The following is a 27,574-nucleotide window of genomic DNA, read 5'->3' as shown; positions in this document are numbered from 1 at the left end:
CAAAATGCTCCAACTTTCCTTTGGAAATATTACAGATTTGAAAAGATATGAGAAAATTAAAAACATAGGGCTATTATTTTAAAATATTACCACATTAACTTGTCGCATGTCTTTACTGCTTTTACCGTTTCACTTCTCAGAATAGTTTTTTTAAATTCCACAAATTAAGCCCTAATTATTCATAATGAATGCCTTTTTTTTTTCTTTCTCTAAAGCTACTAGGCTTGAACTTTTTTAAGGAAATATAAATATTATTTTTTTTTTGCTTGCAACACAATGAAAATAGTTTCAACTTTTTTTTCCTACGGAAATAATAAAATAAATATTATTTTATCAGATATTATTATTCTTTTCCCCCCCACTTTACCGTGGAAATCCTGAGTTATATCTTCGGAAGATAACTCAAAAAAGGGGGAGTATCTCAGCGTGTGATTTCTCTGAGATAAGCCTCCATTGCGTCGCTCCAGAACCGATCCAGATGTTGGATTCCTCTTCCTTTCCTCTCAAGTTTCCAGCCTGGACTCTGCAGCGCCGTGTTTCCGCCTCATAACCTCATTAATTCTTAGATCCACCTTAAAAACAGGGCATTCCCGGGCTGGTCCCTCCCTCTCTCGCGGTCTCCGGCACCAGCTTCACCTCCCTCCCTCAGTTGCCCAGCTCGCCAGGAAAAGACGCCGATCCGGACGTTGGGTCTTTTCTCCGGCCCTGGTTGACTGTGCCGGACCCCTCCAGTCCCACCCACCGCAACACAAACACACCAGCAGACCTCATTTTACGGGACCGAGCTCTTTGTTATCAGAGCCCTTTCCCCCCCCCCTCCTCCTCCTCCTCTGCTTTTTACTCCAGGAGAGAGAGACACACACACGGGGCTGAGTTCATCTATCTCTCCCCCCCCGCTCCTCTTTTTTTTTTTTTTTTTTAAAGGATTGATTTGTGAATCTGGACCTGGTTTGTTTCCCTTTCTCGGGGCTGCCTGCTGGAGGACCGGAGCTGCTGCCTCTACGAGGCTAATTACTGTCAAAAGAAACTGGTTTAAACGGCGGAACAAAGGCACGTTGAAGACCCCCCCAGCGCGCACACACACACACACACACACACACCACACACCCGGTGTGTCAGTCATTTTTCCACCACTGCAGTTGTCAAGTTGGAGCCCTGCTGGGAAATGGACGAACCCCTCTAAAGTGAAGCCGCTGCCCCGCCGTACCGACACCGCCACACAGGACGTGATTTGGCAACCGAAAGATCCGCCAAGTGGAGGTAACGTCTATTCTCCAGCTTTTTTTTTTTAAATTTCAACTTTTACTCGACCTCCACTGCGCTTTTTTCTTTTTCCTTTCCCCATTCACTCGTGGCTGAAAGACGTTATTTTCTAACGCGTGTTTTTTTTTTTTTTTTTTTTTAAAAAGGAGTCTGTCGTGTCCCCGGTTGTCCGCACTGCTCAGCATCCGGGTAGCGTTCGTAAACGGCTGCCTCTTTACCTTGACACCCACTTATTAACAAACTACGGGCAAAATGTGGGATTTTCCACAGGTGTGACCGCTCGACTATCCCGTCCGTGGACGTTATACCATCTATTTTGTTGTATTGTCCCCCCCGCTGGTTTAATATCAACAATGTATCTCAGCACCCTTCCTTTCTTTATTTTTGTTTTGTTGTTTTGTTTCTATCCGTTTCTCCTCGTCAATCGTCCCGACAGTAAGCCAGGTTACAGCCCCGATACGTGCCTTCCTTCCTTCCTTCCTTCCTTCCGACGCTTGTCAGGTCTCCGTTCAATAATGCGGGGCGCCAACTCTTTTTTTTTTTTTTTTTTTTCCGAACCAACCTGAAAACGCATTTTAAAGCACACGCAGGGACATTTTTTTTTAACGATGGTGCGGGTTTGAACACGCGTGTTATTTGATCGAATAGCGCTTCATTTTGATAAAACATCAACTTTTAAAACGGTGTGTGTGTGTGTGTGTGTGTGTGTGTGTGGGAGGGGAGGTGGGGGGGGTACGCAGTCCTCGTCGGTCGCCGCGCCGCTGTGTATTTTCCAAGGCACCCCCCCCCCCCCATTGAGTGCACACCAGTTGATAAAGTTGTTATTTTTAATTCCCTCCTCCCAAAAAAAAAAAATTACAAAAAAAAAACCTGTTTGTCCTCGCCGAATCGAGGAGTTGTTTACGACGATTTCACCCAGGTTCTTAGGATTTACATAATCTTCACGTTAAGTACCTGACATGGAAATGTAATGCGGAGTTGTCGGATTGTGAGCGGCGCTACGGTGGCGGGTCTCCCCGGGTGACGGGGGCGGCACGTACCGCTCACTGCGAGGCGGGCATCAGACCGCCTGCGGATGTCTCCGAGTGTCTGGAAACAGTTTACTAATAGTCTCTGCCCGCAGTGTTTTGCTTTCCGAGTGATATTTCCCCTGGTAACCAAAAATAACCCATTTTTATTTTGGGTTGCCATCAGTAAATTACACGACCTCTGGTAACTTGATTAAAAAAAAAACAAACCCAGGCTTTGCTTTTATTTATTTTTATTTATTTTTGTTATCGGGCACTGGTTGCTACGGTGGTTTCTCCCCCCCTCCGGTGATATGAATTGTGTTGTCTTTTTTTTCTTTCTTGTACCGTTGTTGTCCTCCCTGTGCTGCTGTGAATGCGGCGCCGTCGGGATGAGCTTGTTAAGCTTGTTGGAGTGGTTTCCCCACATTTAGCACTCACAATGTAAATAATACTTCTGCTTTTTTTTTTTTGTTGTTTTTTTTTTTCCGGGCTGGCTGCATTGAAGGAGGGTGGGGAGAGGAAAAGAAAAGAAAATAAAAAATCATTACCGAGTACGTTTTTATTTTAATTAACGGGACTCGTGAAGAACCGTCCTTACGTCATCTGCTAAGATGGGCGGATGAGGAGCAGCAGCAGCAGCAGCTCTTGCTTCTTTTTTCCTCCTCTCATTTCATCCATGCCCCCCCCCCCCCACCTCGATCTGGGTGTGTCCTGCCTTATTGCGTTAGGAAGGAGGGGGGATCCCGCATCTTGGCTCATGGAGACTCCTCCTCAGCTTGTGACCTCCAAACGAGGGCATTTGCTCCTTCTGTTTTCTGTTGCCGCTAATTCACCAAACAAAGAAGCCTTTTTTGTTTTCTTGGTTTTTTTTTTTGCAACGAAAATTATTTGAGGAGAAACTTTGAAGGCGTTTTATTAAAACATGTTGAATTTCAGGTGATCCTAAAAGGGGAGGAGGGAGAGGAGAGGGTGGGGGGGTGATGATGATGGTACAATGACTCTGCTGTTTGCTGGCTCTGAAAGGGAACATTTCCAGTTTTGATAACGGGGGCTTGTCCGATGAAGTCATTGAATTTCACCAACTGCGAGTCCGCAGGTCGTTTGTTTTCCACCAAATCGTGCACATTTGCTTGTATCCGTTTAAACATGAGGAAGGAGGCTGGTAGGGAGTGTTGCACCGATGTGATGCACTGGCTGTTTATTGATGCTGAGACCTGGTTTGGTTAACAAGTTTTCGCTCGTCTCGGATCTCCGTCAGATAAAATGCACGGATGGATTTTAATGGTCAGTACAGGCGCCAGGGATTTCCTCATGCGCTGGTTCAGTTGAGGCGGTCTGCCGCGCAGATCCTGCTGCATCATGTCCTGTGAAGGTTCAAATATGATTAACCGCAGGTATGCTGATGGTTGTGTAATATGGCACCTCTGCTCGTATTCCCTGAGGGTTTAATAATATACTTTTTGATTAAAAAAAAAAAAAAAAAAAAAGTGTTTATTTTCTACAAAGTATTGTGGTCTTTGCTTCAGGCAAGATGCCCTACATCTGACATAACTAGAGCTGAAAAGATGAGTTGATTGATCGCTTATATCAACGTACACTGCTTTGTGTACTGGGCCATTAATTGGACAAACCGCTCTGATCGACTTTTTCACCATTTTATTTTATGACACTTTATATTCTAAGCTGATGATTTAGAAACATTAACCAGGTTATTTGGTCACAAACATAATAATTAGTTTCAGCCTCAGCTATAAAAGCTTGTACATCTGCATATAAACATCTCTATAAACTACAGTTTTCTCCAAATTTCCTGAATGTCGTTGACCTCCACGTCATCGTCCTCTCCTCATGATAGGATTACCCTATTTTGAAAGGGTACTGCTGGGTTCTGGGATTGGCCACACACCGTAATGGTTAGGTATTGACGATACGGCACTGTGGCCATTACTGCAGTGTCAGAGGGGAACCGGACCCGCTGGAGAGAGCGGGGGAGGTGGGGGGGGGGGGTTGTTCGGGTTAATGGTGGCTGAAGATAGTTTCCATAGGAAGTTATTCAATTGAAAAGTCATTCATGCGTTATCTCTGTACTGGCTGTGGTCTATCCCATGACCCCGGGCAGTCCAACGCAGAAAGACAAGACACTCGCACTCGCGGCTCATTCAGAATCACTAATTAACTGAACACTCACCTCTTTGGACCGCGGGAGGAAGCAGGAACGTCCGGGGAAAACCCACGCAGGCTCTCGGGGAGAACATACGAACTCAACACGGGCTCAGAGCCACAATCTTCTTGCTCTGAGTGCTAACCCGCCCGCTACCAGGCCACCTTGAGGTGAAATGGACTTTGTGAAATAGTCACAGTGAATCTGACTGATGTCCACATTCTGCAACAAACCAAGCAGAAATTGTCATAAGTTTTTGTCATGCAAGTAATCAAATTCAATGATTTCTTTCCCTGTAATCAGGAAATAAAATGCACCATTTGATACAAATTAGAAATGTATGATTGTTTTAAATGGAAATTAGACCCTTAAACACAGTACCAATTAAGCAAAAGACATGTGAGGAGGCTGCTCATCATTTCGGCTCGAGGCTCCGAGTGTCATTGAGACGAAGAAGATTGACTAATGTCAAATATATTTGCATTTTGTTTCCAAATTAAAGTTTCCTCACATCTGTTGAAAGACGTTTTAGATGACAACTTGTATTTGAAAGCCAAATGATCCCTATATTTTCGAGATTTAACTACTTCCAGGATCTCTCGGGCGGGTTTCTTAGTAAAAACGGCCAAACGATGAGCTTCTTGTACATCACTGCTCTACGTAAGCGATGGCACCTCAGTAATGAATGCCTACGTACTGCCCTCCTCTTCCATAATAGATGGATGGAGCGCGCCGTGGTCCAAAGCAAACACAAAAATGGTTCGCAGACACACTTGAAATTATCTTAATGATATTGTCTGGGAATAATTCCAGCTTTCACCGTAATCGGTATTCTCCCGCCAGCCTCGCGGGTCACGTTTACCTGCAGACGGGCGAGTGCTCCGTTCGTGCCGGCCGCCGCCGCCGAGGTCCTGACGACCACGGGAAGCGACGGATGCTGACTCGGTGTCTGATCTCTTAACGTCCCGCAGACGTTCTTCTCTCGCTGAAGAACGGTCTTCCTAATCCCAGGTGTCACCCTCACGTCTGACACACCAGGTTGTTGTACCGAAGGGCGGTGATGTGTTCTGTAATGTTGGGATGGAGGATTACTGGAATTATTATTATTATTATTATCATCATTATTCATCTTTGATAAACCAGGTGCGAGACGTGGAAATACTTTAACGTGCCATCACAGCTGACCGAGACGTCTTCTAATTTCTTATTTTTATATTCTTACTTTTTTTTTTTTTTTCAAATGTTGATAACAGATAAAAATCAGCACATCCTTATGTTTTTATGACCTCAACAGCACATGCCTGGTATGTTTATTGTTGTTGAATGATTACTGAAGCTGCAGAGGAGACACTAGGCTGAAGTTAGTTTGGTATCAACAGCCGGACGAAGGTTTCACATCAAGTTAAAGTTAAGTTTAGGGCTGATTTTGAAAAGCCAGACTTGTGATCACAAAGAGTCCTTTGAGTCCTATACAAAATGTAGAAAATTCAAATCAATCTGAGCATTATTGATGCTTCATCTATTCTGTTTTGTTGCATGTTGTCCCTTTTCTTGAACTCACCTTCGTACCTTTAACTCTCCTCTCTCACCGCTGAACTCTGAACTGCTCGGACTTCAGTCTTCTGTTGGTTTATGACTGTTTACCTGTTGAACCGTGATGTTCACGTGAGTGTTTAAAGGCTCATCCTGGAAATGCTTCTTCTTTTTTAATTTTTTTTTAGCTAAATTCCATTTACCTGTGGGATACCGTTTATGTTTTGTCTGACATTTTGTTTGTTTTCATACTCTGATCCTGAAAAGAAACACCATTTTTTTTACAAATTTAAACTGTATTTGTACAGCTGGAACGCGATAACAGCAGTGAGTCAACGCTGTGGACCTGACCCCTGCATTTTCAGAAGTGTTTTGAGAAATCTTCCCATTATCAAAATCTGTCTGATGACTGCTACGCAATATTTAGCTAATTGCAGAATGGAGGGGTTGGTGACGTGGTTAAATCCTCCGTCACGGATGCAGCATAATTTATATTATGAAAGCTAGTTGACTGACAAAAAAAATTGCCTTGGAGTGATTAATTAATAAACTCCTTAAATCGCAAAGCCATGTTCAGTTTGCGGTTGCAGCTTCACCACTATATTTAATGATTATTTACTTTATTGAGTATAAACTTAATAACTTCTTTGATTAATCATTTGAAAACATCAGCTCGGACATAACCTGAAAATATCACAAGATTTCAGGGTATTTCTGTGATAACAATATTCTTAAGTATATAAAGGGTATAAAATACCAATAAATAGTTTATTATTAATTCATTTTAAAGTCTTGTACTATTAGTTAATAAGTGTTCTAGTTGTAACAGAAACTAACCTCTCCACCATTGAGCTGCTTTCAGCCGTGCTTATTGTTTGCCAAAATATTGCAATTATTACGATCTTTATGATTAAACATTCTCCAGATGAAAACAACTGCTTGATTAATTGATTTAACCAAAACAAATCGGAGCCCTAATATCAATATTTCAGCTTTATACAGCAAATTATCGTGAGACTGGATTGAGAAACTATTTACAGACAAAAAATAACCCTACAGTCATGTCTGTGTTTGTTATTCTAATGTTATTTAAAACCTATCTAAGTACTTGCATTGTGCAAAACTCCAGTTAAAACAACGCCGCCATTTGTTCTATACGAGTTGGAGACATTTAAAGGGATCGATACCTCGGAATAAGCGCTATTGCCTGACCTCGCGCATAAACATTATCATGTTACCGGGCCCTAATGTGCTTGGCGGCATCACTGTAATGACACCGTCCGGTCCTCCACCCGTACACTTCCGTATCATTCACGGAAAACGGCATCCATCAGTCCGGTCTGGACGGAGCTGTTTATAATTCAGCGGAAACCCCTCTGCGGACGGAATCCCTGCCTGTGAAACGCATCCGGCAGCGCACACTTTGTCTCTTATGTAAGTCCACATCAATTATTAATAGATGCAGTGGCGCTGCGAGAAGCTCAGTCCTACATTTAAGATATGGATGCTCCCTGTGCAGCGTAGCCCCAGTGTTTGTGGTTATAATCGAGCTATTAGCCTTTATCATTATTTCATACCCCCTGCTGGCAGAGAAGAGGTTACCCCCACTGGAATGGAGAACCATGGCTGAATGGTACCCTTTTTTATTTATTTATTCTTTTAATTTTACCTTTATTTAACCAGAAAAGCCTCTTTCCTTGTCAGGAGTGCCAATATAAGCAGCAGTGACAATTAGCTGCAGACAGCCAGACGGATAACGCCAAATATGACACTAATCCGAATTAAACATTAAAAAAAAACTTCAGAAACGGGAAAGCTGAAATTAAAGATAATCTTTTGGCACCCTAAAATGCAAAAGATGAAATAAAATGTCCTTTTTTTTTAGTTTCCCCCATGTGTTTGAGGCAGACTGCCGGCTCATTTACAGGTGTTTGTGTGGTATTTGCATCAGCTGACCTTTATTTGAGGTAATATTAGCAGGCCGATGCTCCATTTAATCATGTATATATATATTTTTTTTTACTTTAAATCCGGTCCCATTTGTTCCAAATGAATACAGTGGAATCCAGCTGTTCGAGAATACAAACAATCCAGTGGACTGCTACGAGTTCAACATCTGCAGAAAGTGTTGAGGTTCACGTACAGTTGTTTCACAGCAAAAAAAAAACAAAAAAACAAAACAGAGTGGTCCTTTAGTACATGTAGTTCATTTTTGAGCAAGAACATGTATCTAAATGCACGCGGTCCAATGGGCGGTATATTCAAAGTGCAGGTAACCATAGCAACAGAACCGATGCTTCGGGCTTTCTCAGCGCTGACTCTCGTCCACTCGTAGAAACCGCGGTTCAAAGTGGCAACAAACACACTTTAAGACATGAACAAACAAGTCGGCACGGACGACACTTTGACCCGGGTGTCCACGCGGAGACGACAGTCAACTCCCTTCACGGCGTCGTCCGCCTCTTCACTGGATCGTCTCACATGGGGGCGCCTCTCCGCAAGCGGGTTCACGCCGCACCTGCTTCCCTGGAAATATCCACAACAGACGACATGGAGGCGTCAGCAGGATTGATGATTGTAACCATCTGAGAGTGTCTTCTTCCTGACACACACTTGCATAAGAACTGTGTGTGTGTGTGTGTGTGTGTGTGTGTGTGTGTGTGTGTGTGTGTGTGTGTGTGTGTGTGTGTGTGTCAGACAGGAAAGTCTGAGCAGCCGGAGAGACGATCAACAACTGCGTTTCCCTCAACACCGTTTCAGAGTGATGAACTGAATCAGAGTCGGTACTTGGCAGGATTTCTGACTTGTCAATAAAGCGTTTGTGCGATTAGGGTTGCTATCCAGTAGCTTTTCATCAAATCCGCTTATCCAATATAATTAGGTTCAGCTTACATCATTTTGTAGTGACTAAAGTTAAAAATAAGGTAGTCAAAGATTAAAGGTTTTTAACCTTTGTTTGCACATGATGGTTTTTATTATTGGCCTCATAAACACTTGACAGCCAGCTGATAAATGTATCAAACTCAAATAATGGAGGTCTTGATTTTTCCTGTTAGGAAATTGATATTACACGCTTTAAAGTTAAAACTGAGAGATTCTCCTGTAATCACTGCTCACAGTAACAGTCGTATTACAGACTTGTGTTTCTGCCTGAGAAAAATGCTGCAGAGAACACCTTACCTGGACGGCAACCAAAAACAAGTCTGTTAAGAAGTGAACATTGACTATCTGCCGCTGATTTAAGCTGCGGCTTTTGATCATATTTAACCGGCTGAAACTAAATATGTCCTCACTCACTTTACTAATAAAGAAAATAATGAGTTGTGATCAAAAGTTTAATAAGAAAGTTGTGTCAGCGCTTTACCAACTTTTCAGGAACTGAATCCAAACCACACCCTTTCATATGAAGTTTTTCCAGTGTCCGACGCACACAAATGTATGACTCAGTGAAGCTGTATTTTCATGTTAAAAGCAGTTAATCTTGATCTTCAAGTCATTTCTTGTGTTTGCCTGCTGAGCTGTGGGTCCACTTGATAGATGTCACTTATATTCGTAGACGTTCTTAATCAAATTATTCACAATCTACACTATTTATTTAAAATGATTTGATTAATTATTGATCAGAACATAATTAGCAGTTTTGTACCCTGATGATTCGGCTGAATTTTAATGTCATTTCTTTTCACCGTCCTCTCTGGCGTAGTGTTCATGTTCGTGTTTTTCAGTCGTTTTTTTTTTTTTTTTTTTTTTTGTCGCGTCAGTGAAAGAAATGCAAATTTAGTCCCATCAGCAGACATCTCATCAACACACATGATTCTCAGCCTCATGATCATGCCGATGATGTCCTCATCCTTCGTCCCACCCACAAACACTACGATTGGCTTGTTGTGTTGTTGTTGTTGGGTTTTTTTTCCCCCAATAATGGCAACGGTTGTTATTTAGAACAAAGGCAGACCTGTTTGAAACACCGACACAATCAGAGATGTGGAGGGTGATTCAGTGATCTGGAGCCGGGCTGCTGTTCACCATATGCACAACGCCGCTGGCCTACTTGCAGTCATTTAGACATCCACGCATGGCCGCACGCGGAAGCAGCTGTTTTCTGTACCGCGTTCAGATGAAGTGGAAAGTAGGCTCATCTGACACAAACCGGTGAGAGGTGTGAACAAGTACATGAAGCCCAGACAGAGAGGCTCTTAATTTGAAGGGGAAGCAGTGATTCATCTGCGTGAGGCTGGTGTCTGATTCTTCACCGATGTAATATAAATGAGCTGAAAGAAAAGTGGTACGATAACTCCAACAACAGGGTTAAAAACTATGAAATGTAATGCAGTAAAGTTCACAAGAATATTAAATACTATTCTAAATATTACGCGTTATTATAAATTCAGCAATCTGTATGATGTTCATCATTATTATAATCTTTGAAGCAGGATTTCTGGAACTTGTGTTGGTTTAAGCTCATTTTTCCCTCTTGGCGCTCTGACTTTGACTTTTATCACTTCATGAAGGTGAAGGTGTGATTGTGACACTCGTGTGTGCGTGTGTGTGTGCGTGTGTGCGTGTGCGCGCGATTGTGTGTTAATCCTGATGAAGCCGTCGGTGCAGAAAGGTGTTGAAGCTTGTTGTGAATGTGATGAACTGCGGTGTGTGTGTGTGTGTGTGTGTGTGTGTGTGTGTGTGTGTGTGTGTGTGTGTGTGTGTGTGTGTGTGTGTGCGCTTGACACTGTGTTTGCAGGTCACAGGTTGATGTCAGGTGATGCTTGTTGCTTTGAGGATCAATAACCAGTTTCCCTGTTTTTTATCAGCTGATAGTCTCCTCAGAGGAAGAGTCCCCTGATGAGCCATAATAATTCCTCCATGTTGCTTAAAAGTACACAATTTGATAGAAATACTGAAGATGTATCTCAAATTCTTTATTTTTTAATCTTTATTGCATATTTATATGCATATAGACATATTTATCTCTTCATAATGTACAAAGTTGTTAATAATATGCAAATAATTGCATCATTTGTCAAGAAATATGCCAGAACTTTGATGCGTATATGCTCTGAAACGTGAGAGTTTGCTGCTTGTCCTTGTCTTACATCATAGTAACGTGAATATTTTTTTATTTGTTGTAATGTTTGTCAGACAAAAACGAGATATTTAACGGCACCACCTCAGGCTCTGGGGAAATGTGACGACCATTTTTTTACAGCTTGTTGATGTTTTATCGACCAAAGAATAAATGGTTTAATCAACATGTTTATTGATAATTAAAACATGTTTTAGTTGTAGTACCATATCATAAAGCAGTATACAAGAACTGTAGGTTGGATGCCATGATATTTATGTATACCGCATTACGATGTAGTAAATTATGCCCCATTGAGTAACAGTTAATGGATAAACTACAGAGTTTATAAATTGTCCCTCAGTTCCTGCAGATGTCCCGCTGTAATCGCATCATATCACCAAAGAGAGTGGGCTGCAGCTTTAAGCAGAGTAAGTGCTTTATCTGACACGATTAATAGACAAAGCTCAGCCAATCAATATTATGGATGTTTATTTAGTTTATGCAATCGGACGTTGAATGTTTTTTGTTGATGGATCTGTTTACTTTCTGCTGGTGACGCCAGTGAAGTCATGACGTGCATCATTTTCCTATCTGTACTCAAACCAGTGTCCTCTTACAAGGCCTGATAAGAGAGGGCAGCTCCTCCGCCGTCATACTTGCATGCAAGTCAGGTAGAGCGGCCGCTCCCTGCAGGAAGGCTTCCTAATGTTCACTGGATATTGTATATCAAATAGACTGCAGTGAACTGACTCGGCTCCAGGACTTAGCGTCTGTGTAATTTTACACCGGTGTTAGGGCAGAGTCTGTAGTCCTCTGTGTGTGCGTGTGTGTGTGTGTGTGTGTGTGTGTGTGTGTGTGTGTGTGTGTGTGTGTGTGTGTGCATATATTTAAGGGGGGCAGCTTACTTGGCATCCCTCTGCAGCATGTTAACAACTGATAAAGATGAAGGAATAAAAAGGCGGAGGCTGCAGGAGAAAGTGTGTGCGTGTGCGCGTGTGTGTGTGTGTGTGTGTGTGTGTGTGTGTGTCAAAGAGCAGAGAGGTTTTAACCGTCAGGCCGCCAGATGGTTAAGACGCGCTGTAGAGAGCAGCAAGTGACTCATTTCGGTATTGATCAATTCATCACTGTATAAATCTTTAGAGGCACTGCATCCTAAATTCATCTATTTTATTCTAATCTAACGTCGTGTGTGGTTCTGCTTCACTGACGTATGGTAACGGGCTCGTCCTCAAAGTTGTTTTGTAGATGTCGTATCATCATAAACTCTCTGTATATACACGGGTGTTCACGCGAGGGCGAGCTGTGTGCTGCTTTTTATTCCACGTAGAAGAAGAAAAGAAAAAGTAGATATTGTTTTTGTCTTTCATCACAAATTGAGTTTCCTTGATGTCAGGAATGCTTATTGTTGACAAAATCCTCCATTAGAGCACAGCATATGTTAATCAACGTCGGTATATATTATGTAGTTGTACAACACATTTTCTGTTCCATTGAGAAACTGTTAATAGATAGAAAAACCTACGGAAATGTCTGTTTTTAATTCAGCAAATCAAATATCCAACAGATGAAAGCACGTCATCATATTGGTGTAAAAATCCAATTAAATCATGAATGAGTCCTGTTTAATGATTTATAACGTTGTCGAGCATCCCAAGAAAATAACATATTAAAGGCAAATTAATCACATATACTTCAGTCCTCATCCATCCATCCGTTATCTATCCCAACTGACTGCGAGCGATGGCAGGGTTCACCTTGGACAGGTCCATCACAGGACAAACACAGAAAGGCAAGACAATCACTCACATTCACACTTATGAATAATGATTTAATCAGTTATGTATTTGGACTGTGGGAGGAAGCTGTAGCCCCCAGAGAAAACACCCACTAGCACAGGAAGAAGCATAGACTGTAGAAGAAAAAAAAAAATGCTTTCAGGTCTCCAAAAAAATTTCCCCTCGGGGATTAATAAAGTAAATACCTACCTACCTACCTAAAATTGAGGCCAATGCAGAAGTACTTTTAAGTGCAATACCACTGAGGGCCTGCAGGGGTTGTCACTGGCTCCATAGACTCCTATTCAACTCCCACCATGAAATACAAAGTCACAAATTTCTTTCCATGAGTCATTATGGTGTTGTTTGCTAAAGTTACTACTTCTTATTAGTTCTCTGGCAGTCCATTTAATAAAATAATCCTCAAAAAGAGAATTTTTGGGGGGTGGGGCAGAGGGCGTGTCTATTTGATTGACAGGCCTGTGGTGCAGTCAGGTTATCGCTGTCAGTGGGCGGGGCGTAGTGTCCTCCGGTTCCCGATCAGATCGAGTCCTATCCAACACCTGCTCACCCAGATCGTCCCAATATGATTATTTCTGTCTCCAAAAAAAGAAACACGGCGACGTGCGAAATCAAAACCCGAGAATTTACAACGGTCGTTCACGAAGCAACCGGTGACTTCACTGTTGGTTGTCACTTCATTCAGACCTAAAACATTCTTGCTGTGAGGTGACAGTGCTTCCCACTGCACCGTCGTTTTCTGAAATGGCAGCACGATGACATAACACAAATTTCAAAAGACATAAAAGGCTTCGAAACGAGTGAACAGCACAAACTATAGAATCCGTCTGAGTTGAACTTTGGACTGCAGACTAGGCGTGTGTGTGCGTCAGCGAGTGTCTCCTCTCAGTCAGTCAGAAAGAGGCGGCGGTAAGAGGAGGAAGTGAGCAGATGGAGGCCGGATGGGGAGCCAACAGGAAGTGAAGGCTCAATGGTTTCCTCATGTTGTGTTGGCAACCGTCAGGATTTCACTTCCCTATACACACACACACACAGGCAACAGGTGCTGTATGTATATGTGTGTGTGTGTGTGTGTGTGTGTGCGTGTGCGTGTTTCATAGCTGCTGCTTCTGCACCTTCAGAGAAACTTTGTAATAGACATGAAGGGTTAATGTGAAAGTAGCTGCTTCCTGAACCATAACTGATTTGTATTTTTGGACTGAAACCAGCCGAGGTGGGGTCATGATCAAATTACATGTATTCGCTCTTTTTTTTTTTTTTTTTTTCTTTTAACCAGCAGACTTCTGTCTTTTTCTGTCATCTAATCCTTTGAAGCTCCACTGAAGAGCTGTATACTGTCCAAGTATACAACAGTAACATAATAAAGTTTCTCATCAGATCTGTACTGACATTTGAGAACAGCCGCTTCTCTCCCTGCATCAGAAACCACAAACTGTTCACTGCATCCCTTTAAAATTACAATCAATATTAATAATCTGAAGATTACAATATATATTTTTTTTTAGAAGTTTTGAAAGCGTTTTCTTGGTATCCTGCTCATAGAGACCACCATTAAATGAATCAGCAGTTTCCTGTCATTTCACTGTTATCGTGCCGACGACAGCCGTGGCCGGAGGTAAAGTTTTTGGTCCATCTCAGGCTTTTAAACGGGAAATCTCGAACGCTTCGAGGGAATTTCTTAAAATTTGGTACAAACGTTCGCTTGCTCCTAAAGATGAGCTGATTTGACCGTGATGGTCAAAGGTTGCCGTTACCTCACACACGTCCCATTTTTGTTCAGCTACTGAGCTGCTGACGCTATTCTTGTTGGGTCCATATTGGAACTGGAGTGATTGTGTAGATATTCCGTTCTGTTGGGTTGAAAATGTGTGTGAAGCATTCACGTTTTCCATTTTTGTAGCTTCTTTGCAGCAACATAGATATTTGAAGCATCGTCTACTGTTCCAGCAGAATCATCTTTATTGGCCAAATTCCTTCAAAGTCTTTGATAAATATTGAGCTGGATTTTTTTGTAGGGTATTTCTGCAATATTCTTCAATACAATTACAACCAAATAAGTGCTATAGTTTCATATGCCGGCGTAAACAAAAACAGTTTACGGTCAAATATTCAGTAAAAACAAAAATGAACTCGATAAAACACAACAGCTTTCTGCCATGTTTGTTGCTGTGCATAAGTTATGCAGGTAACATATGTCATATCGTTACGCTGACGTCACAACGTCAACAAGTTGGTATATTGCCATCATCACCATATGATTTAAATCAAATTAGAAATGTTAACAATATTATTATAAATGAAATCGTATGGCACCGTCCTACTAGCTATATTTAGAGTCTAGACGAACATGGATGTGAACAGCAACTTGAGTGACACATGGTGGCGGTAGTTCTGGTTTTAGCTTGTAGCCAGGACCGGTCACGGGGTCAGCTACGACAGGATCTGGGCGGCCGTACAGTTCTTAGTGGAAACCCTGCTGAGAGTCAGTCCTGGTTCCTCTTCAGGCTGCAGACGCTGCAGAGAGTCCCCGCTGTGGTTTGTTTTCTGACCTCCTGTCAGTTTGCTGTTGAGCTGACCAGCAGCTCTGCCCAACAGGAAACTGTGACACACACACACACACACACATTCTGTCTCTGTGTACCAGGTCTGAATCCTGCTCAGACCTCGGTCCCGGTCCCGGTGCTGGTCTGGGAGCTGGGAGCCGGGTCGGTGGAATGCGCTCTTTGTGTTGGAGAGGCGGGCGTAGCTGCGATTGGTGACGGAGCACAATCGGCACGCAGCCATTCATCGCAGCGTGCACACGCACACACAGAACCGCACAGCTCGGATCTGAGCACTCGCCGCTGTCACAAGACGCTCCGAACTGGGACGAGACGAAATCTGTTAAAACACAAAAAAAAAAAAAAAAAAAAAACATCAGAGAGGAACAACGACCTGCTCGCTCCGCTGCTGTTTGGGGAGAGAAATCTCAACTTGTTTTACAAAGACTGAATTTATTCTCCTCTGTTCCACTGCCGCTTCTGGATCTCTGAAGAGCAGAATCTGATACGTGGGTTTGGCCGTGCGACCCGTGGCTTTTGTGTTTTTCACCTGTTGACTCGGAGCACAGTCAGCGAGCCTGTTGGCCTCCGCTTGTGTGAGATCATGTGCTCAATGAAACTGAAGTGGCTTTTCATTTCAAAGTTCACCTGGGCACACGAGAGCTCTCGGTGTGTGTGTGTGTGTGTGTGTGTGTGTGTGTGTGTGTGTGTGTGTGTCCGTGTGTGTGTGTGTGCGCGTCCGTCCATACAGCACATTTCGAACGCGCCATGTATTCACGTGACTTTTGAATGTGTCATATTGTTGTTCTGCTTTCTGCGCCACAGAAGGCAGCTTCAGATGGTCGAAGTTTTTCTGTGTCTTTTACTCAAACTGTATTTCATTCCCTTCGACGGCTGCGTCTGTGTTGGTAGAACAGGTCATCATTTAGGAGCAGAATTGGAGCGGTTTGATGGACGGCTGATTTCGCCCAGATGTTGATATGTTAAGACGCTGACACCCAAAAATATTCTGTGAAAGAAATGGAAGCAGCTGAAATTAAAGCCGATATAAAATTGCTCGACGGAGTCAAAGAGTAATTTTCATGCTCCGTTGGTTAATCGATTAGTTGACGGATCAAAAAAACAAAAACATTTAAGTTGCCTATTACTCAAAATCTCTTATCATTCTCCGGTCGCAGCTATGCCAATGTGAAGGTTTTCCTTTTCTCCATTAATCAATTGGTTTATGTATAGTTTTTTTTTTTTTTCAAACTTGTCAATTTGCTGTACTGTTTTCGCTTTTGCTATAAAGGGATTTATTAATTTGACACCTAATCTATTTATGTACCGTAACTGTTCCTATTAATACATTTATGAATTAATTATTGCTGAATACGTTTTCAATTAATATAGATAATCCTACCATGACGCTACCATCGGTTAGTATTGTTGCCCTAAAACTCAGTACTAAACCTGAATCTGTAATCTAAGAGCTCAGATTATGGGTATCGGTTGTGCAGGTAACACATTAGAGACACAGACACTACAGACGAAAGTGCTTTAACTTTCGTCTTAAATTTAATCTTTACATTGTACTGCTATCGATGGTCATACTCGTCACTGACACCGAAACATGTTTTTCTCCTCACATCACATTCTTGAATACGAGCCGGTCAGCTGCTCGTCTGCTCTCTGATTGGACTGTCAGATACACTCCTCCCACCCGCTCGTATGAATGGCAGCCTGTGTTTTCTGCGCGCACACACACACACACACACACACACACACACACACACACACACACACTTCGCTCTCCGTCAGCCTGATCAGTTATTTTTCACCAAACCCAGGAATGTTTGGTGTCACATTGTCCAACTGGTTTTCAGCCCAACAAACAGCAGACTGTGAGGCTTTTTTTCCACTGTGCTCTCAGTCACAAGATGCTCCACCAACAGTCATCTGGGGCTGAGTAATGGGCCTCTTCACTGCTGAGGCCTGGAAGAGGCTGGTGGCTGTTGGAGATATTTCACTGAACAACAGGCAAGAAAAGCAACAAACAAATATTGAGCGCAACGCGGCTGGTTAGGACTCCAGAAAGTGTTGAATAATAATTAAAAAAAAAAAGTTCAGGGTTTTATTCTGTTGAAACAACACATACTGCAGCACTTTTCTACTACAGGAGCTCAGCATGCGGTTACCTGGTTCCTCCTGTAATATGAACTATTAGAAATCTTTTGAGTCCTTCAGTATTTCTGCTATATTTTACAAAATAGGACAGCTCATACGGACGCCATTTTATTGGCCGCAAAAGGACAAACAATAGCAGTGGTTCCCAAACAAAAGTAGGGCATGGTGAAGGCTGAATAAAGACTTTAACAGGATTCAAAGCACTGGCCATAAACCGCAACATCCTTTTTCTCTCTCTCTCTCTCTCTCTCTCTCGCCTCTCTCACTTCCTGTCATCTCTTTAATGTCTCATAAAGGCAAAACAAGATTTTTGTCATGACACACTTCTGATGATTTACACCTGCCAACTTAGCAGTAGTAAACAGTGTGATTGATTACCCGGCGAGCTGAACCTTCCATCTAAAACACCACTCAAAAGAAAGTTATAAAGTGCTGAATTAATCATCTAAAAATGTCAAGGTTCAGTACTTTCTAGTGTTGAATTTTGGAAAAAAAAACTTATTAAGCTGGTGGTTACTGTTGATGTGTTGGATGAACGGCTTCTTGTTCTCATTTGAAGTCACATCTACATGACAAATCATTCAAACAGATAAGACTAGGTCTTAAGACAATTTGCAAATTACTATACAGATAACTATACAAATATTTAGCTTTAATGCAGTTAAGAGGCGGACAGTGTGACCCAGGTTGTTTTCTGTAGCTACAATTTACACATGTCCCCTAAATGCCTCACATAGAAGCCATCGCTGAACACTACAATTTACCTATGTTCCCTAAATGCCTCACATGCAGCCATGTGGCCAAATAGTGATTGAAATGAGAGAAAAAGGGCGTCCAAATGTAAGATTTACTTACATTAATGTAACCCAATAATATTTGTTTTGTTCACGGGCGGGCTGTAAATACTGTTCCTCTCTGGTGCTAATAAGATTTACTCCTGCATGAACTTGGCAAACGTTTTACGATGAAAAATGTTGGCGTGGATGTTTCCTGGGTATCGAAATTTGGTATCAAAAGAAACAACTTTGTACCGGAGCGATTTGGTTGACGCATTAAAAGTATTGAAGTTTGGTACCAACAGAGTTGCCAGCGATACTTTTGCCACCTACAAGAACTTGTGGATTTAGTAATGTAGTTCACATTAGTTTTTTAAGTGCATGCCGTTGAGAAGGGCTAAAGAAGACAAAAATGTTCCTCCAGACATTCATATTATGTCTGAATCTCCGAGTTTGGCTTCTGGGCCGTGAGGACATTAACCGAGAGGCTGTTTGCGTCGGCCTTGTGGTGCTCGTGGAGAATCAATCAACCAGACGGATGGATTCCTTCGTCTTCTTCCAGAACTCTCCTGAGACGGCTGCATGGACTTCCACTGTCCAGATGAATAATGGTCATCATAATGAGTCCTGGACTCTGATGCAGACACTGACCTCTTCAGCTGATGATTGATTTAATTTTTTATTTTTTTACTGGTCCATTTATCCTGGTCCTGTGATTAACTGAAAAATGTTGCTTTAAATGTTTTTCTGTGAACTTCCCCATCTGTCTTGGAGTTTTCTCTGTTGACTGGCTGCCAATACAATAACTGTTAAGTCCAGCCCAGGAGAAAACAACCTGTCTGGCTGCTAACAAAACTGTCACATGAATAACGTTGGGAGACAATTTGAGTGGACTGCCAGGATCCCCGCGAGGAGGCTGAAAGCTTTCAGGACTTCGGGGCTGGTTTCACAAAAGATCGACTTGCTCTGTATTCCCATCGGCTGCCCGACGTTAGCACAGCGAAGTGTCTGTTCAGTCCACAGTGACCTCAGCTTCCGAGAAATGTCCAAAAATGTTTCTGTATGAAAATAGTTGAACCGACACCCCCTGGTACAGGGGGAGGGGGGGAAACATTTTTTGACTGATTGATTCTTTGATGCTCTTTATGCCCAGAGCGAAAACCAGAAAGCTTACGCTGAAAGTAAAGGCCTTGACGCATCGCTGTGGTTGATACATTTACAATATACAGACAGTAGAAGATTTCTTGAACAGCTTAAAGCGCACATCAACGTAAGAGAAGTTGAAGGGAGCCAGATCTAGTGAGCAGAGGGAACGGAGGGCGGCGTCGAGGACTGCCGTTTCCAGGACAAGAGAGGGACTTGAACTCGAGTGATGGCACATTATGGAACATAAAAATAAAAGGAGGAAGGATATGAACTGATTACAATCCTGAACATTTCCCTTTCGATAACCAGTGGAAACAACGTGGCTCGTCGCCTCGGTCAATTCATAACAGGAAGCTGACGACTTCTTGCAGTGGGTCCGGGGTGGTTTGAGGCCCTTTAAATATATATTTCGAGAGCGCGTTCAGACTCGCACACCGCTGATTCAAACCAGCGAGATAAGCTGCTTCATACAGCTCGCTGTGAATGACGTGGGTTTGACCAGCGCTGCGTTGGTACACGTGAAGCAGTCAGACAAGATCTCACTTATCTGCCACACATATTCACTCAAACTTTCACCACTCAGGTTTGTTTTATTTAGAGTCGAGCTTTGCATTTAGACCGTTTCAAGCATTTAAATTCAACTTTCAAAATGTATTATTCAGAGAGATGCATCACTAAAACTACATTAAATCCCACATGCGTCATTAAGGGCAGAAAAAAAACACACTAGCTTTTTCCTCTTCCAATGAACGTAATGTGAAACTGAATTATTCATATTAAAGAGAAATTAAATGGACATCATCATCTAACCATCATGATGTTGATTCGCTGCCTACGGTTCTGATATAAGAAAACAAATTGAGTCGCGGTCGTGTTGGTGATGAACCCGAATGACTGTAAACACTCTGATAAGCAAATAAAGCTTCTCCTGGTGACACCTGATACCTGTTGTACTAAAATGTCACAAACTGCATCGTAGACCAGGATAAGGATCAGGATCAGTTGTACTGCTGCCGTGTAGAAACTCTGATTTCTGATTGATGCCTTTGCAGGTGTTACTGCATGTTTTCAGCTTCTCCGTCCGTCCCCTTCTAATGAAAGCGATATCTCAAGAACACCCTGAGGGAATTTTCCTCAAAATTGGCGCAAACGTTTTACTTGGACTCACGAATGAGCTGCTTAGATTTTGGGGGTCAGAGGTCAAACGTTACTGTGACTGTGGCCCCTAACTCCTTCGAGTTCCTTCGACAGTTCGTGCAAAATTTCACACGAATGTCTGAAAGGATCAAATGAGGGAAGTAAAGACATTTCATATCCAAAAGGTCAAAGGTCAACTCCACTGTGACATCGTAGCATTTTGATACAACTAATACAGGAGAACCAGAACAACAAAGTTTAATAAAATCACTTTAATTATATTCAAATATCCTTATATCACAAATTCTGGATATGAACTGAAACTTGATTGGTTAGCGGAGGCAATGCGAGGTGGTAATTCCAGTGTGTGACTGTGTGTGTGTGTGTGTGTAAACACTTTGTCCTGCACTTCTCTACCCTTTACATGACACCGATAATGGCTTTGCTGATATCTGCTAGATGAATGACTCTCCTGAAGACACCAGGGAGGGGCGGAGCCTGAGTTTTTGACTTGTAGTCTCTCTGCATCGCCTCCTGTCAGGATGTTTCCAGCCCCGGTGCTGTCATATTTTTAGCTTCTTGTAGTTCTTCATTTACCTCGTGAGGGAAATGCTGCGACGTCCCACTCGATGTGTCCCGCTTATCGACAAGCTGCAGACAGACGCTGTTATCTAACGTGTTAGAGACACTCCACGCCTCATCGGTGTCCCTCGGCTCTCCGTCACACACACACGGCTGCAAATCCACTTTGGGACAGTCTTTAAGGAGAAACTTTATTTCTCCGTAATTACGACGGAAAGTACTTTTCAGGCCCGTTTTTCTCGTGTCTCGTGAGTCATAAGTCAAGCGAGTCCACACGTATCCCAGAATGCACCACACGCCTCGAGGTGCTCTTCCTCTGATCGTTTTGTTTGATGTTTGTTAACTTCGCCAGATTCAAGTTAATCGAGTTTGACTGTAAAAAATTTACCAGGCTACCAAATCTAAATGGTGTGTGTCCCATTAGCTCTTTAATGCTTTGTCTTCCATAAAAGGATGTCATGGTTCCACCACGGAAATGTAATATTCTGGATGTAATGATGTTTGAAAGGAGAATTTTTGTACTTCAGCAGGGGGTCTTCCTAGAGGACAACCCTGCGATTGTCAATCTTTTTCCGTCATTTTCTCAAACCCGAGCGTAACGTTGTCGCTCAGCGATGCAGAAGGAGCCACCGTGAATGAACAGAACACCATCAGACCGCATTTCACCGAAAGCTTTATTCACATGCACAGTAGCAAGTACCAGTCTGGATAAAATCACAATTTCCTTGCTCCGAATTGAGATCGCGATTCCCCCTCACATTTAAAAAAAAAAAAAAAAAATTTGTAAAGAAATGTATTGCTCTAGTTTACAGACAGAAATGCAACAAAAAAAATATAATGGAGCGGGATACAGCGCTGTCACATTAACTTTGGATGATGGAAAAGAAACGATCTTGATTTTTGGAGTCAAATGCAAAAGCTTAATGAATCAGACAACATTGGAGCAAGTGTTTGCTTTTTGTCTCCTGCTACCCTCCATCACGTGGTGAAACATCGTCGTTTCCTGAGGAAGAATAGTTGGAAGGCTTGTTTTGATGCAGCCGAAGATCTGGCAGAATCGTTGTCAATTAAAAATGACATCACACACACGGAGTAAAGTACATTTTCCAACATAGAGAGTGGTAAATACATTGAACAGAGTGATTTTTCTCCATCGGGTGTGACTCGGGATCGTGTTTTTAACACCCCCGCTATTGGGAGAGCGGATCACCGACTGTTGTTCTGTGAGAGGGAACACTTCAAAACAGAAAACTCGTGCTTGAATTGGGCTGTCATGTGACCTTCAGACACCGTTAATAATATTAGTAGCTCGGGGGTGTAATGGGTGAGATTTCTCCTTCCTGATGGTGCTTGGCTAATACGCCTGGGGGGGGGGGGGGGGTGTTCAGCTACCAGACGCAGCTGGTAAACCTCTGTCCTCATTTGGTTGTTTAATTTCCTCTTTGAGCACAATAATAACACTAAATGGAAAAAAAAACCCACAGATTTTTCAAATTCAATTGAGGATTTTCAATAAGAATCGCAGATCACTGGAAACCTCGGCGTCCCGTCTGTCCTTTGCGTTTGCTCGTATTTAGGTTTTTGGGGTCTGGGCTCTACAGCTTGGGGTGAAGGTCGGGCCGGTTCCGACCCGAGCTGCGGGTGCCGTCAACCGAGCCGGGCCGCCCCGCCCTCGTAGCCCCCGCCGAGCTTGTTAGCTGTCGAAGCTAATTGGGATGGTCTTCGCTGCACAGATGCTGACGCGCTTCAAAGGAGTTCCCCTTCAAAGAGCACGCAGGTCAGAGTGGGAATAGGAGGAGGAACATGAATAAATGCATGACTCCATGTTAAGTAGTTTGACTTTGAGGCCTCCCTCCACAGAGTGGTGAACCGGGAGACTTCTCTTTTTTTAATTTTGTTTTGGTGAAACGCTAAAAGTTCAAGTCATTTTTAGTTTTTCGTGAATTTGTCAAAACTTCGGGGTCGCCTGAACATGGCCGCCTCGCGTGATCGGGCCTGGCTACCAGTTGGTGTCCCACTTCATCGCAAAGGTGTTTGATAGAGTTGAAGTCCCATCTCATTGCAGGTCCATCAGGTTCTTACACAGTAAGCTGGGATTGCCGTTTCTTTATGAGTGTGGCTTTGTGCGTGGGGCGTTGTCATGTTGAAACAGGATGAGACCAAACACAAACTGTTGACATAAAGTTAGGAGGAACACTGCGGTCTACATGTGCTTCAGTATGAAAATGGAGCAGCCTTAATGGCCCTTTATCTTCTGTAATGTGATGCTTATCTAAGTTGAAGCAGAAACTGTAATTGTGGGGTCGTTGTGAGAGGGATTTGTTCAAAGGGCTACAGGGCCGTAGAGAACTTTTGGCCTCCGACCAAACCTCCCGTTCTTGCCAATATTTACAACCACTTCCAGGATATCGCTCCACTCGCTGCTCCTTACTCCCAAATCAAATTGGTACGTTTATGTATATTACATTAGTTTCAGATGAGTCATCACAATATTACAATGTTTAGATAGGATGAGAAAAGACGGGAGTCGGAAATGTAGATTACCAAATGATTTCTTCAGTGTGGTTTCTTTGTTGGTTCCTTCTATTAACTCTAAATCACCTGCGGGTGTGAATGGTCTCCATCCCTGTAACCGTCTGTTGACTCGTCCAGGATGAACCCCGCCTATCGAGCAAATCAAAGAAATGACAAAACTATTTCTCATTTCATTGTTTATTAATGAATCTCACACAAAATAACATCGTTTTCCTTACTTTTGATGATATACTGTACAAAATGGGCCACAAACCGAGCTTTATTTTCCAATTTAATTCCTATTTAAAGTTACAGACTTCTTCATGTGTTGCGCTTGATGAGTGACCACTTTTCATTTGGTTTCAGCGCGTAAATTCGTTTCTTTTCATGTGGTGGTACTTTCAGTGTTCATTCACTCACAGTTTGTTATCTGGGATGTTAAAATGTCTGCTGGGAAAAAGATTGATGGGGAAACCATTGCCGTCTACCTGTGACTCTACATCAGGGGTCTCTGACCGTCGCTCAGACTTTTAGGTTTCAGCTCTACCGACTCTCCGACGCATCTTCAAAGCAGCCGATCTGTCGGCCTGAAGGTCGTCAGGGTTTAGTACCATCATTCCAGAAGTGTTTACTGTTGAACGTGAACACACACGAACGCTAACATGGTCATTTATTACTCGCTGTATTGTCAGTGTTTATCTCGAGTGCAGCACCCTCATCCCTTTACCAACTTTCGCAGAAAGAGGCCCTCACTTTTCGAAGTGATAGATGGGTTACAGTGATTGGATCTAATGTTCTCCGGCATCAGAGAGTTGTAGCCTTTGTCGCTGTAGTTCAGAGGAGTTTACAGTAAACAGGCTCCCCTGGTGTGGACGTCAGACCAGAAAACACCCGAGACCTGCTGACTCATCATTAAGAACAAATACTCAAAATGACGTGCTCTCCGACAGGAACCATTCGTGTCTTTCTTCAACTCTTAAGTTTGACATGTTCATGCTCCAACCAATCAGCGAAGATCTCATCCATTGAAGCCATTTTTCTCTTTCCACTGATGAAGCACTGATTGGTTCAGTCAAAGAACACAAAAGAGGAAAAAAATCTGGCTTTTAAAGAACATGTTTTTTTTTTTCTTTTGGGGAGACGGAGGGGGGGGGGGGGATTTGCAGCCTGTTTCCCTTCATCTGTTGCAACAATGGGGGCTTTTATCAATGTGCTCCTCATACAGTCACACCTGGGGAGCAACCAACGCACACACACACACACACACACACACACACACACACACACACACACACACACACACACACACACACACACACACGCACACACACACAAGCTGCTGCAGGTCTGCTTTGGTGTATTTGGGTTATGATCAGTGTGGATCAGGACTCTGCAATGACGAACAGACTGAGCTGCGGCGCCTCGGGCTGTAAACAGGATTATTGAATCTCTAGACGGTCACCAGATGTTTCCAGTTTGTTGGGTTCAGATCAGTCATCTTCCTCATGCCGTTCTCTCGTCTGAAAAGGACGACAAAGACGACACGTCCTCTGCGCTGCCGTGTCCCCTCGTCTTCCACTTCCTTGTCAATCTGCGTCCATCCATTTAATCTAATACGAGATTGCTTGTGCATATTATCACATAAGACTTTAACATCTTTACACTCGGGATGCAACTAACAAATATCTCCATCATCGACTAATCTGTTGATTATTCTCCGTTATTATATTGATTATTTAATCTGTAAAATTCTGAAAAAAAAAAAAAATGCACCCCACAATTATGCTTTTGCAAAAAAATATATTCATTATATTCTAATAGAAGAATAAGAAAAACATCACCAGTGTCTTAATAAGTTAATTAAAAAAAAATCACTCGATCACCTCAAGGACTATTTAAACTGCGATTGCTTGCTGGCTTGTTCTGTTGCTAATAAACCTTCCTGTATCGACTATAATTAATTTACCAATCTTTTCAGTTTTGATTTGATTTAAAGAGTTTTCTCAAACCAAAAATGTTCAAACCAATCGCCTTAACATGTGAAATACAAAATGCGTTTATGATCCATTTCAATATCCTAACGTGGAGCAAGCAGCTTTTCCTGATTCCTGAGGGGTCCAGACTGCCGCTCGTTTCTGTTGAGTTGATCGAGTACACCTCACTGAGGCTTCGTGAGAACTACAGGATGCGGCTCGGCTCGGATAAAAGGACAGACGCGTTATTATCGAGATAAATTTGTGGTGGTTTGTCGTTTTCTGGGCTCTTAAAGGCGTCTCGGCGTCTTGATTAATCACCCGAACGCTCGGCGCTCGGCTCTAGGACGATTGAATGGAGGTCATTTCTGGCGGGTCCGAAAATTTTTGCTCGGCTGCGTTGATGTTTGAGTCGTTCCACTGAATGATTTCCCCTCATAGCTGCTGTCACAAGATCGGTATAAATCAGCCCTGGAGTTTTCCCGGATAGAGATCCTTAATGTGGTTAATGCCTGCCGGCTAGTTTCTCTGTTTGCTTTCAGTCAGACTGGAGGATGAAAGTTGAAAATGATTGATGGAAAAATCGATGATTATTATTATGATTTTTTTTTTTTTTAAAGCTTAAAGAAGCTTTGCCGTTTTTGTACATTGTTTGTAGGCTGTTTTATGCGACTTTTCATTTCTCAGATCCTCGAGATCAGAGTGCTAAGTTAGCGTGACACACGGAGCAACTTCAGCCACATTAATACACAAGATGGAAATATATTGGATTATCCTTTGAAGGCCATCGTGTAAGGTCGTCACTTGACTTGAAAACACTGACAGGAAGGGAAAATATGCAACAGGAAATGAATGTTTTAGCTTTCAATTTTAAGTCGGGTATTTAAAATTCCTTGTCTCCACGGCAACTTTCAAAGAGACAAGGAAACAAAGGTTTTCAGGGGGTTTTTTTGTTCTTTTTTTTTTTTTTGCAGGAGTTGTCTGCTGATCTGTTTGTTGCGCCTACTTCAATGGAGAGGGGATCATTAAGCTGCGGTCAAAGTTATCGTACCAATATAACTATTATTGTCTTAACATGCATGTAATATCAGAAGAGTCCAGATTTGAATCTGCTCAAGGATCATCTCGCAGCTCTACGCACGCGTGACTCGTCACCGACACAGGAAGCGATTCAGGTGTGGACTCGCTGCCAGTTTCCTGTTTGTGTGGTTGTTTATTTCAACTTTAACCCCACACCATGTCAGCCTCACTCGGTGGTTTGCCCACAGAGCTTCGCTTTAGGTTTCCTATCAGAGATGATAAGGTTTCCATAGTTACCGAATGCATTCAGGAGGAAACGTGTCAACAGAAGAATAGCAACGAAAACTAAGATAGTCAACAAGTAGAAATCAGCTCGTTGTTTGTTGAGACGGTGAAATTAGGAGGGACCACTGCAGAGGGACATAAGGAAGGATTTAGAAATACCACCCGGACAAATCTACAGTGGGATGTGCACCAAAGAAGGGAAGCTCAGAGAGCAAAGGCTCGACCCTGAGAGATGTTTATTACATCGAGAAAAGAGCTAATGCATCAGGACTTGTTCGATTCAGTGGGAGGACCTTTGTTTCACAAAGAAGAAACTAAAAGAACCAGAAGACAGCTCCGGCCTTCTGATTTCAATGTGTTGTGTATGTTTCTGTATTATAAGCGCAGTCTGCTGGACTTGGAAAAATAACAACAGGTCTGCCTCTGACGCATTATATCTGCTCTGTTAATACGTCCGCAGAGCAAACAGTCTACCGGGCGGAGAGGACTGATAAAACTGGAAACAGAATTTAATCGATTCAGAGAGACGAAACAAGTGACAGACTTGTAGAATACTCCAGAAAAAAACAAAACAGTGATTATCATAGTTCTGTAAACACAAACACACACA

General features: G+C 42.7%; 1 protein-coding gene across 1 annotated transcript in view; it reads left to right on the top strand.

Annotated features, from left to right (window-relative positions):
• The first annotated feature begins 804 nt into the window (after positions 1-804).
• LOC138198689 (plasma membrane calcium-transporting ATPase 1-like) overlaps positions 805-27,574 on the top strand; it is a 90,431-nt gene continuing 63,661 nt past the window's right edge. Inside the window, 1 exon segment of the mRNA XM_069150267.1 lies at positions 805-1,260. The gene's annotated coding sequence lies outside the window, so the exon portion shown is untranslated.

The sequence above is a fragment of the Embiotoca jacksoni genome, unplaced genomic scaffold (genome assembly GCF_022577435.1).
Source record: "Embiotoca jacksoni isolate LCO1_2020_lvr unplaced genomic scaffold, fEmbJac1.0.p SCAF_1, whole genome shotgun sequence".
Taxonomy (NCBI): Eukaryota; Metazoa; Chordata; class Actinopteri; family Embiotocidae; genus Embiotoca; species Embiotoca jacksoni.
The sequence above is the reverse complement of the archived record's forward strand: the minus strand, read 5'-3'. Positions and strand labels throughout refer to the sequence as shown.